Here is a 12711-nt window from a genome sequence, read left to right on the forward strand (position 1 = left end):
ACAAACAACTTTTTGTATGAAGGGATTAGTGATTGGTTTAGAAACTATACTTGCAACGAGAATTCATTTGTGAAATTCTAAACCGTCAAAAATCCATTCATCAGATAGCTAGGATTGTTTATAATTGTATAGGTAGTCATAAGTTAGGTGGGAAGTTTAAGTTAATCAAAGATTCAAATGTCAAACTCACTTGACCATATGCATCCTACCTTGACCCTAGCCCCATTACAACCTATGGGAAAGCCCTCATGATATTTGTATGCATGCATAAAGTAATTGTTGATTGTTAGATGAAAAACAAATCTTAGAAAGCATAATTTGGGGAGAGTTGAGTGAATTAACCCCCATACACTTGAGTGACTAGAGTGGATACACATCTTGAGAGGGTTCGATCGCTCAATTACATGTTCCCACCCATGATCATCTTTTCTTTAAAGTTTATAAAATCTTTCAATGATTCAATCCAATTGTGGTTTGCTTGATTGCCATTGCCTTTGCCCTTGTGCTTCCATATGTATTCTTGGAGATTGATTTATTTTGACTAAGCCATTGCGTTCATGTAAATAGGTTGCATATAGATAGATTGCATTTGGTTAGCTTGCATTGAATAAATGTTGATACCCCTTTGCTTCTTTCTTGATTTTAGCATGAGGACATGCTTAGTTTAAGTGTGGGGAGATTTGATAAACCCCAATTTCGTGGTTTATCTTGTGCTTATTTTAGAGGACTTTATCACCTTTTCCCACATTTATTTAATAAAATAGCATAGTTTTGTAATTCTCCCTTGAATTGTGCTTAAGTGTAAAAACATGCTTTTTAGGCCCTTAAATTGGTGATTTTAATTCACTTTAATTCCATTCGATGCCTTGATGTGTTTGTTGAGTGATTTTAGGTTTATAAGGCAAGTATTGGATGGAAGAAATGAGGAGAAAAGCATACAAAGTAGAGAATGCATGAGAAAACAAGAATTGGGAATACATCGATGGGCGCACACGCGTACAATGCGCGCACGTGCAGAAGTGGTTTCGCATAGAGACGCGCACGCGTACATGACGTGTACGCGCGGATGAAGAAACATCCAATCGACGCGCACGCACACATGGCGCGTACGTGCCGATACTCTCACGTGACCCACTTGATGGCAAAATACTGGGGCGATTTCTGAGCTGACCAGGCCCAAATCCAACTTGTTTCTGAGTATATTTCATGCAGAATTGAAGTCCAAGCAAAGAGGGAGCAATTATTTAGTCAACATGAGCCTTTAGTTAGTTTTCTAGAGAGAGAAGCTCCCTCTTCTCTCTAGAATTAGGTTAGGATTAGGTTAAATTGTCTTGAATCTTGAATCAATTACTTGATTTCATCTTGTTTCTTTTACAATTTCTCAATTCTACATCTTGATTTCCTTAGTTATAATGTTAATTTCTCATTTTGCTCTCTTGTATGCTGATGAACATTGTTAGATCTAATTTCCTTTTTATGCGATTTCATGTTTCTATGTTTCTTTTATGTTGATCTTGCTTGCTATTATTGATTTCTAGCTTATGATAGTTATGGGTCTCCTTAATTTTAGCATTTTGTGATATTTACTTTTATTGCACATTAGGTGTTTGATATAATGCTTCCTATAGTTTTTGAGTAGTTCTCTTGACCCTTGACCTAGGCTAAGGGGATTGAGTGATTTTGAGTCCTTGGGCTTCATTGAATTGTTAATTCTAGAACCCTTGGGGATCAATTTGATAACCATTGACTCTAGCCTACTACTAAGTTAATTGGTAGCCAGGTTGGGACTTATGGATTGATGTTGATCAAGCCATTTGACGTACTCCAAGCCTAGGAGTAGACATTACGTACTTAAGGCTTTAGTGAGTAGACTTAATGAGCTCGGTTCCTCATAATTATCAATATTTGAATTGTTGACAAGGATAGTGATCTCAATTACCTAAGTCTTAGCCAAGAGTCCTTTATCGTGCTTCCTTAAATTACTTGCTTGATTTACGCGTCTTGTCATTTAAATTCTTTCTCATTTAATTTCTTGCCCTCTTATCAATCAAACCCCCTTGCATTCTCATAGCCAATAATTGACCACTTCATTACAATCCTCGTGAGACGACCCGGAGTCTAAATACTTCGGCTAATTCTTATTTGGGGTTTGTTCTTTGTGACAACCAAAATTTTTGCATGTGAGGATTCTTTGTTGGTGTAGAACTATACTTGCAACGAGAATTCATTCAATTGAGGAAATTCTATACCAACAAAAGTTCACACATCATCGATCCCACGAGGATTGTGGTTTAAAGCAAGCTATGGTTATCTTACAGGTCTTAGTCAGGTAGATCAAAAGGTTGTTAGAAGAGTTGTCAAATTTGTATTAAAGGAGTATTGGAATAGAAATCAGTAAAATGGTTATAATTAAGGATAGAGTTGAGGATTGGAGTTGCTTTGCCTTTCTGAATGAACTCTAGTATTAGTGTCTTCTTTGCTTGTGAGTGATTTCTTCAATGGTAGGCTTTAAGTGATTGGCGCCTTTATTGAGAGGTCGTCAATACTCCTCCAGATCTGAACCACAGGGTTAGTGTGGATCCATCTTTGTTTGAGGGTGAAGCGCGTACAGTCCATTCTCCTTAATGATCCTACTCAAAATGCCACAGACAAGGTCGGATCTTCCGGATCAGAGAATGCTGCGTCATAGGGTTCTAGCCTCTACCACAGAGACCTTAATCTCCCCGAAATCGGCTGAACTGGTGTCTCGAGAAGTTCCTAACAAAGTCGTGGATTAGCCGTCTGAGAGATGTATGATTCAAGCTGGTGGTGCATGCTTTCCACTGAAGTATTCACAAGAACCCAAGTAGACGCGGGTGTTTGTCAGGCACGTTCATCTTAATGTGATGAACAGAGCTGATTGTTCAATCATCCTATCCACCACGATGAAGTACGAATATACATCTTAGATGTAATCAAACACAGATCAAAGAAGAAACAGTAATACTTTTTATTGATTCATAGGACTCAGCAGGGCTCCTCCCCTTAACCTAGGAGGTTTAGAAACTCATACTTGATGACATGTCACCATGTCATGTTTTTCTATGCTTTTTCATACAAGAAATTTATGATTTGTGCTTAAATATTGAATGCTTTTGTACTTAATTGGCATATTTCTTTGATCTTTTAATTTTATAAATCTTGTAGGAAATAAAGAGAAAAAGAAGCAAAGAAGCACAAAATAAGCTAAAAAGGAGAAAAAAAGAGTTTTAGGGCACACTTTGAAGTTAGAGCACACTTTGGAGGCTTAGGCCACACTTTTAAAAGCATGGCCCATGACCAAATTTAAGGAGATTTGCAATCAGCACTCAAAGCTCAGCTCTTGCCAAGAGCCTAGCTTTGCCGTACAAGAAAAATGCTTGGAGGCAAGAAATTTCACTAAGTTAAAATCTGGGCGTTCACAGCATGACCATGCCTCCTTCAAATGGCTATAACTTGAGCTACAGATGTCCGATTGATGTGCTTTCAGTTGCACTGAAAAGCTGACATTCAGATCTTTCCAACGACACATGGTAATCCAGATTTGGCACAAAATTGAGGCACAAGTGAAAGGCATCTTTAAGGACCAAAAACAAACAAAAATCAGCCAAAGTGAAATCACCAAGGCTCGAAGAGGGAACCTCACTCTAAAGCAAAGGAGCGCTACAAGCAAGGAGGAAGCAAGGCAAACTTCAAAGCTCACCTCTTGCCAAGAGCTTTGCCAAGAGCTTTATCGGACATGCTTCAAAGAAAATCAAGGAAGAAAAGCTTGCCAATGCACTCACCAAGGTTTGAACTCAAGACCAAAGGGGGAGGGGGCAGCGCTACCTCACAAGAAAAACAAGCCAAAATTGGCTTGTTTTCACTCCATGGGGTTCGAACTAAGTACCTCAAGGAAGCAAAGCTTTAGGCGCTACTCTTGTGTCATGAAAAATGGCCAGCAAGTGTTCCACACAAGGATCGAACCATGGACCTCAAGGGACAAGAAAATCTCATGCCAAGAGCTTAGAGCTCTTGCAAAGAGCTTTGTTTCCTTGTCACAATGAGGAAATGCGCAACACATTGGCAAGGCTGATGAGCGGATAATTTATACGCTTTTTGGCATTGTTTTTAGTATGTTTTTAGTAGGATCTAGTTACTTTTAGGGATGTTTTCATTAGTTTTTATGTTAAATTCATATTTCTGGACTTTACTATGAGTTTGTGTGTTTTTCTATGATTTTAGGTATTTTCTAACTGAAATTGAGGGACTTGAGCAGAAATCAGATTCAGAGGTTGAAGAAGGACTGCTGATACTGTTGGATTCTGACCTCCCTGCACTCAAAGTGGATTTTCTGGAGCTACAGAACTCGAAATGGCGCGCTTCCAATTGTGTTGGAAAGTAGACATCCAGGGCTTTCCAGAAATATATAATAGTCCATACTTTGGCCAAGAATAGACGACGCAAACTGGCATTCAACACCAGCTTTCTGCCCAAATCTGGCGTCCAGCGCCAGAAACGGAGCCAAAACCAGAGTTGAACGCCCAAACTGGCACAAAAGCTGGCGTTCAACTCCAAGAAGGACCTCTACACGTGCAACACTCAAGCTCAGCTCAAGCACACACCAAGTGGGCCCCGAAAGTGGATTTATGCATCAATTACTTACTCATGTAAACCCTAGTAGCTAGTTTATTATAAATAGGACATTTTACTAGTCTTTTTGACATCTTTGATCAGTTGTATGCTATCTTAGATCACGTTTGAGGGCTGGCCTCTCGGCCATGCCTGGACCTTTCACTTATGTATTTTCACGGTAGAGTTTCTACACTCCATAGATTAAGGTGTGGAGCTCTGCTGTTCCTCAAAGATTAATGCAAGTACTACTGTTTTCTATTCAATTCATCTTATTTCGCTTCTAAGATATTCATTCGCACCTCAACCTGAATGTGATGAACGTGACAATCATCATCATTCCCTATGAACGCGTGCCTAACAACCACCTCCGTTCTACATTAGATTGAATGAGTATCTCTTAGATCTCTTAATCAGAATCTTCGTGGCATAAGCTAGAATGATGGCGGCATTCAAGAGAATCCGGAAAGTCTAAACCTTGTCTGTGGTATTCCGAGTAGGATTCAATGATTGAATGACTGTGACGAGCTTCAAACTCGCGAGTGCTGGGCGTTAGTGACAAACGCAAAAGGAGGGTGAATCCTATTCCAGCATGATCGAGAACCGACAGATGATTAGCCGTGCTGTGACAGAGCATGTGAGCATATTTTTCACTGAGAGGAGGGGATGTAGCCACTGACAATGGTGATGCCCTTGCATAAAGCCAGCCATGGAAAGGAGTAAGACTGATTGGATGAAGATAGCAGGAAAGCAGAGGTTCAGAGGAACGAAAAGCATCTCCATTCGCTTATCTGAAATTCCTACCAATGATTTACATAAGTATTCCTATCTTTACTTTTATTAATTAATTTTGAAAACTCCATACTATTTTATATCTGCCTAACTGAGATTTGCAAGGTGACCATAGCTTGCTTCATACCAACAATCTCCATGGGATTCGACCCTTACTCACGTAAGGTATTACTTGGACGACCCAATGCACTTGCTGGTCTGTTACACGGAGTTGTGAACCGTGGTTTTGGCATCATGTTTTTGGCGCCATTACCAGGGAAAGAAAGAGCGATGAATTTTACATAATTAAAGTGTAATCACGATTCCGCGTACCAAGTTTTTGGCGCCGTTGCCGGGGATTGTTCGAGTTTTTGGCAAGCTTATGGTCCGGTAACATCAGTGCCAAGTTTGATCCGGCAACAGTACCAAGTTTTTGGCGCCATTGCCGGGGATTGTTCGAGTTTGGACAACTGACGGTTCATCTTGTTGCTCAGATTAGGTAACTTTATTTTCGTTTTCTTTTCAAAAAGTTTTCAAAAAAATCTTTCAAAAATTTTTCTTTTGTTTTCGAAAAAAAAAATTTACTAAAAATAATGTTTTCAAAAATAAATTATTCTATGGCTTCAAAATTTTTAAGAATGAATTCTAGTGTTTCATGAAGCATGTTGAAGCCTATCTGGCTGTAAAGCCATACCCAAACTGCTTTGGGATTGGCTAATCACCTCAGTGGAGTCATGCCCAATCCTTCTGGATAGGGTATGTCAGGCTTGTCATGTCTGAATTACACTCATATTTTTATTAAAGCTTGGCTGGCTATTAAGCCATGCCTGACCCTTTGATTGGAGCTTTAAGACTAACATGACAAGATTCCTGGAATTCATATTAAAGATTTTGAAATCCTTATCTTTGTTTTTCAAATAATTTTCGAAAAAAAAACCAAAAAAAAAAATTTAGAAAATCATAAAAATCAAAAATATTTTTGTGTTTCTTGTTTGAGTCTTGAGTCATATCATAAGTTTGGTGTCACTTGCATATTCATCTTGCATTTTTCGAAGATTCATGCATTCATAGTGTTCTTCATGATCTTCAAGTTGTTCTTGGTCAGTCTTCTTGTTTGATCTTGATGTTTTCTTGTTTTGTGTCTTTTCTTGTTTTACATGTGCATCTTTCATTTATTAGAGTCTAAACATGAAAGATTTCTAAGTTTGGTGTCTTGCATGTTTTCTTTGCATATAAAATTTTTCAAAAATATGTTCTTGATGTTCATCATGATATTCACGGTGTTCTTGGTGTTCATCTTGACATTCATAGCATTCTTGCATACATTCATTGTTTTGATTTAAAAATTTCATGCATTGCATTATTTTACTTGTTTTTCTCTCTCATCATAAAAATTCAAAAATAAAAAAAATATCTTTTCCTATTTCTCTCATCAAATTCGAAAATTTGGATTGACTTTTTCAAAATTTTTAAAATCAAGTTGTTTCTTATGAGTCAAATCAAATTTTCAATTTGAAAATCTTATCTTTTTCAAAATCTTTTTCAAAAATCAAATCTTTTTCAAAATTCTTAGTTATTTTCGAAAATTCCAAAAATATTTTTCAAAATTTTTTTTCTTATTTTTATATCAAATTTTCGAAAATAACATAATCAATTAATGTTTTGATTCAAAAATTTGAAGTTTGTTACTTGCTTGTTAAGAAAGATTCAAACTTTAAGTTCTAGAATCATATCTTGAGATTTCTTGTGAATCAAGTCATTAATTGTGATTTTAAAAATCAAATCTTTTTCAAAACTAATTTCAATCATATCTTTTCAAAAATATCTTCTTATCTTTTTCAAAAATTTGATTTCAAAATATCTTCTCTAACTTCCTAACTTCTTATCTTTTCAAAATTGATTTTCAAATTTGTTTCAACTAACTAACTAACTTTTTGTTTGTTTCTTAACTTTTTCAAAAACTACCCAACTAACTCTCTCTCTCTCATTTTCGAAAATGTCTTCCCCCTTTTCAAAATTTTTTTTAATTTATTAATTATTTTAATTTTTAAATCTTAATTTTCGAAGATTACTAACATTTTTCAAAAACTATTTTCAAAAATCACTAACTCTTTTTCAAAAAGTATTTTCGAAAATTATTTCTCTCTCATCTTATTCTATTTATTTATTCATCTACTAACATCTCATCTCACATCTCAACCCTCTTCACAGTTGTGTTTCTTCCGTTATATTACATTCTTTGTCTCCCCCTCTTCTTCTACTCACACAGGGATCCCTATACTGTGGTATAAAGGATCTCTATTATTATTATTATTTTTCTGTGCCTTCTTCTTTGTCATATGAGTAGGAGCAAGGATAAGAACATTCTTGTGGAAGCAGATCCAGAACCTGAAAGGACTCTGAAGAGAAAATTAAGAGAAGCTAAATTACAACAATCCAGAGATAACCTTTCAGAAATTTTCGAACAGGAAGAGGAGATGGCAGCCAAAAATAATAATAATGTAAGGAAGATGCTTGGTGACTTTACTGCACCTAATTCCAATTTACATGGAAGAAGCATTTCCATTCCTGCCATTGGAGCAAACAACTTTGAGCTGAAACCTCAATTAGTTTCTCTAATGCAACAGAACTGCAAGTTTCATGGACTTCCATCTGAAGATCCTTTTCAGTTCTTAACTGAATTCTTGCAGATATGTGATACTGTTAAGACTAATGGAGTAGATCCTGAAGTCTACAGGCTCATGCTTTTCCCTTTTGCTGTAAGAGACAGAGCCAGATTATGGTTGGATTCTCAACCCAAAGACAGCCTGAACTCTTGGGATAAGCTAGTCACAGCTTCCTTAGCCAAGTACTTTCCTCCTCAAAAGCTGAGCAAGCTTAGAGCTGATGTTCAAACCTTCAGACAGAAAGATGGTGAATCCCTCTATGAAGCTTGGGAAAGATACAAACAGCTGACCAAAAAGTGTCCCTCTGACATGCTTTCAGAATGGACCATCCTGGATATATTCTATGATGGTTTATCTGAGCTATCAAAGATGTCACTGGACACTTCTGTAGGTGGATCCATTCACCTAAAGAAAACGCCTGCAGAAGCTCAAGAACTCATTGACATGGTTGCTAATAACCAGTTCATGTACACTTCTGAGAGGAATCCTGTGAATAATGGGACGCCTATGAAGAAGGGAGTTCTTGAAGTTGATACTCTGAATGCCATATTGGCTCAGAATAAAATATTGACTCAGCAAGTCAATATGATTGATGAGCGGATAATTTATACGCTTTTTGGCATTGTTTTTAGTATGTTTTTAGTAGGATCTAGTTACTTTTAGGAATGTTTTCATTAGTTTTTATGTTAAATTCACATTTCTGAACTTTACTATGAGTTTGTGTGTTTTTCTGTGATTTCAGGTATTTTCTGGCTGAAATTGAGGGACTTGAGCAGAAATCAGATTCAGAGGTTGAAGAAGGACTGCTGATGCTGTTGGATTCTGACCTCCCTGCACTCAAAGTGGATTTTCTGGAGCTACATAACTCAAAATGGCACGCTTCCAACTGCGTTGGAAAGTAGACATCCAGGGCTTTCCAGAAATGTATAATAGTTCATAATTTGGCCAAGAATAGACGACGTAAACTGGTGTTCAACGCCAGCTTTCTACCCAAATCTGGCATCCAGCGCCAGAAAAGGATCCAAAACCAGAGTTGAACGCCCAAACTGGCACAGAAACTGGCGTTCAACTCCAGAAATGACCTCTACACGTGTAACACTCAAGCTCAGCCCAAACACACACCAAGTGGGCCCCGGAAGTGGATTTATGCATTAATTACTTACTCATGCAAACCCTAGTAGCTAGTTTATTATAAATAGGACCTTTTACTAGTCTTTTGGACCATCTTTGATCAGTTGTATGCTATCTTAGATCACGTTTGAGGGATGGCCATCTCGGCCATGCCTGGACCTTTCACTTATGTAATTTTAACGGTAGAGTTTCTACACTCCATAGATTAAGGTGTGGAGCTCTGCTGTTCCTCAAAGATTAATGCAAAGTACTACTGTTTTCTATTCAATTCATCTTATTTCGCTTCTAAGATATCCATTCGCACCCAAGAACGTGATGAAGGTGATGATTATGTGTGACGCTCATCACCATTCTCCCCTATGAACACGTGCCTGACAAACACTTCCGTTCTACATGAAATAAGCTAGAATGAATATCTCTTAGATCTCCTAACCAGAATCTTCATGGCGTAAGCTAGAATGATGGCGGCATTCAAGAGAATCCAAAAAGTCTAAACCTTGTCTGTGGTATTCCAAGTAGGATCCAATGATTGAATGACTATGATGAGCTTCAAACTCGCGAGTGCTGGGCGTTAGTGACAGACGCAAAAGGAGGGTGAATCCTATTCCAGCATGATCGAGAACCGACAGATGATTAGCCGTGCTGTGACAGAGAATGTGAGCATATTTTTCACTGAGAGGAGGGGATGTAGCCACTGACAACGGTGATGCCCTTGCATAAAGCCAGCCATGGAAAGGGGTAAGACTGATTGGATGAAGATAGCAGGAAAGCAGAGGTTCAGAGGAACAAAAGCATCTCTATTCGCTTATCTGAAATTCTCACCAGTGATTTACATAAGTATTTCTATCCCTATTTTATTAATTAATTTCGAAAACCTCATTACTATTTTATATCTGCCTGACTGAGATTTGCAAGGTGACCATAGCTTGCTTCATACCGACAATCTCTGTGGGATTCGACCCTTACTCACGTAAGGTATTACTTGGACGACCCAGTGCACTTGCTGGTTAGTTGTATCGAAGTTGTGAACCATGGTATTAGCACCATGTTCTTGGCGCCATTGCCAGGGAAAGAAAGATCCATGAATTTTACATAATCAAAGTGTAATCACGATTGCGCGTACTAAGTTGCTCACGTTGCCAGGGATTGTTTGAGCCTGGACATCACAATTTCGTGCACCAAGTTTTTAGCGCCGTTGCCGGGGATTGTTCGAGTTTGGACAACTGACGGTTCATCTTGTTGCTCAGATTAGGTAATTTTCTTTCTATTTTATCTTCAAAAATTTTTCAAAAATCTTTCAAAAATTTCTCCTTTGTTTTCGAAAAAAATAAAAAATGTTTTCAAAAATAAAATTTTATTCAAAATTTTTAAGAATGAATTCTAGTGTTTCATGAAGCATGTGAAGCCTGGCTGGCTGTAAAGCCATGTCTAAATTTATTTGGACTGAGGCTTGCAATTTGTTATCAAGAGCAATATACTCTGATGTTAAAATGCTGAAGCTTGGCTGGCCATTGGCCATGTCTAGTGTTTTGGACTGGAGCTTTCATTGAAAGCTTGGCTGGCTAGTGAGCCATGTCTAATTCCTGGACTGAAGCTTTAGACTAAGAATGCAAGATTCCTGGAATTCATGTTAAAAATTTTGGAATCCTTATTTTTCTTTTTCATATAATTTTTGAAAAAAAAATTTAGAAAATCATAAAAATCAAAAATATTTTTCTGTTTCTTGTTTGAGTCTTGAGTCATATCATAAGTTTGGTGTCACTTGCATATGCATCTTGCATTTTTCGAAAATCTCATGCATTCATGGTGTTCTTCATGATCTTTAAGTTGTTCTTGGTAAGTCTTCTTGTTTGATCTTGATGATTTTTTGTTTTGTGTCTTTTCATGTTTATCATATGCATTCTTGAATTTTTAGTGCGTAAGCATTAAAGAATTCTAAGTTTGGTGTCGTGCATGTTTTCTTTGCATTAAAAATTTTTCAAAAGTGTGTCTATGATGTTCATCTTGACATTCATAGTGTTCTTGGTGTTCATCTTGACATTCATAGCATTCTTGCATACATTCATTGTTTTGATCTAAAAATTTCATGCATTGCATTATTTTACTTGTTTTTCTCTCTCATCATAAAAATTCAAAAAAATCAAAAAAATATCTTTCTCTTTTTCTCTCATCAAATTCGAAAATTTGGATTGACTTTTTCAAAAATTTTAAAATCAAATTGTTTCTCATGAGTCAAATCAAATTTTCAATTTGAAAATCTTATCTTTTTCAAAAATCAAATCTTTTTCAAAATTCTTAGTTATTTTCAAAAATTCCAAAAATATTTTTCAAAAATCTTTTTCTTATTTTTATATCAAATTTTCGAAAATAACAATAACAATTAATATTTTTATTCAAAAATTTCAAGTTTGTTACTTGCTTGTTAAGAAAGATTCAAACTTTAAGTTCTAGAATCATATCTTGTGATTTCTTGTGAATCAAGTCATTAATTGTGATTTTAAAAATCAAATCTTTTTCAAAAACTAATTTCAAGCATATCTTTTCAAAATATCTTCTTATCTTATCTTTTTCAAAAATTTAATTTCAAAATATCTTTTCTAACTTCCTAACTTCTTATCTTTTCAAAATTTGTTTCAACTAACTAACTAACTTTTTGTTTGTTTCTTATCTTTTTCAAAACTACCTAACTAACTCTCTCTCTCTCATTTTCAAAAATCCCTTCCCCCTTTTTCAAAAATTTCTTTTTAATTAACTAATTATTTTATTTTTTATTTTAATTTTCGAAAATTACTAACCTTTTTCAAAAACTATTTTCAAAAATCACTAACTCTTTTTTCAAAAATAATTTTCGAAAATTCTCTTCTCTCTCATCTCCTTCTATTTGTTTATTCATCTACTAACATCTCTCCCTCACTCACAAAAAAAAAGAGAGAGGATCTCTATTATTATTATTATTTTTCTGTGCCCTCTTCTTTGTCATATGAGCAGGAGCAAGGACAAGAATATTCTTGTTGAAGCAGATCCAGAACCTGAAAGGACTCTGAAGAGAAAATTAAGAGAAGCTGAATTACAACAAACCAGCAAGCACCTGTCATAAATTATCAAACAGGAAAAGAAGATGGCAGCTGAAAATAATAATAATGTAAGGAAGATGCTTGGTGACTTTACTGCACCAAATTCCAATTTACATGGAAGAAGCATCTCCATTCCTGCCATTGGAGCAAACAACTTTGAGCTGAAACCTCAATTAGTTTCTCTAATGCAGCAGAACTGCAAGTTTCATGGACTTCCATCTAAAGATCCTTTTCAGTTCTTAACTGAATTCTTGCAGATATGTGATACTGTTAAGACTAATGGAGTAGATCCTGAAGTCTACAGGCTCATGCTTTTCCCATTTGCTATAAGAGACAGAGCTAGAATCTGGTTGGACTCTCAACCCAGAGACAGCATGAACTCTTGGGATAAGCTGGTCACGGCTTTCTTAGCCAAGTTCTTTCCTCCTCAAAAGCTGAGC

The 12711-nt window shown here is 36.3% G+C and overlaps 1 non-coding gene across 1 annotated transcript; it reads right to left on the reverse strand.

Annotated features, from left to right (window-relative positions):
* Window positions 1-8273: 8273 nt before the first annotated feature.
* On the reverse strand, window positions 8274-8381 carry LOC148576569 (small nucleolar RNA R71). Its single transcript, XR_015903963.1, has one exon. It is a non-coding gene; the product is annotated as a small nucleolar RNA R71 (small nucleolar RNA).
* Window positions 8382-12711: the final 4330 nt, after the last annotated feature.

This window comes from Arachis ipaensis, chromosome B1 (assembly GCF_059453495.1).
Source record: "Arachis ipaensis isolate K30076 ecotype BB chromosome B1, ASM5945349v1, whole genome shotgun sequence".
In the NCBI taxonomy this organism is placed as follows: Eukaryota; Viridiplantae; Streptophyta; class Magnoliopsida; order Fabales; family Fabaceae; genus Arachis; species Arachis ipaensis.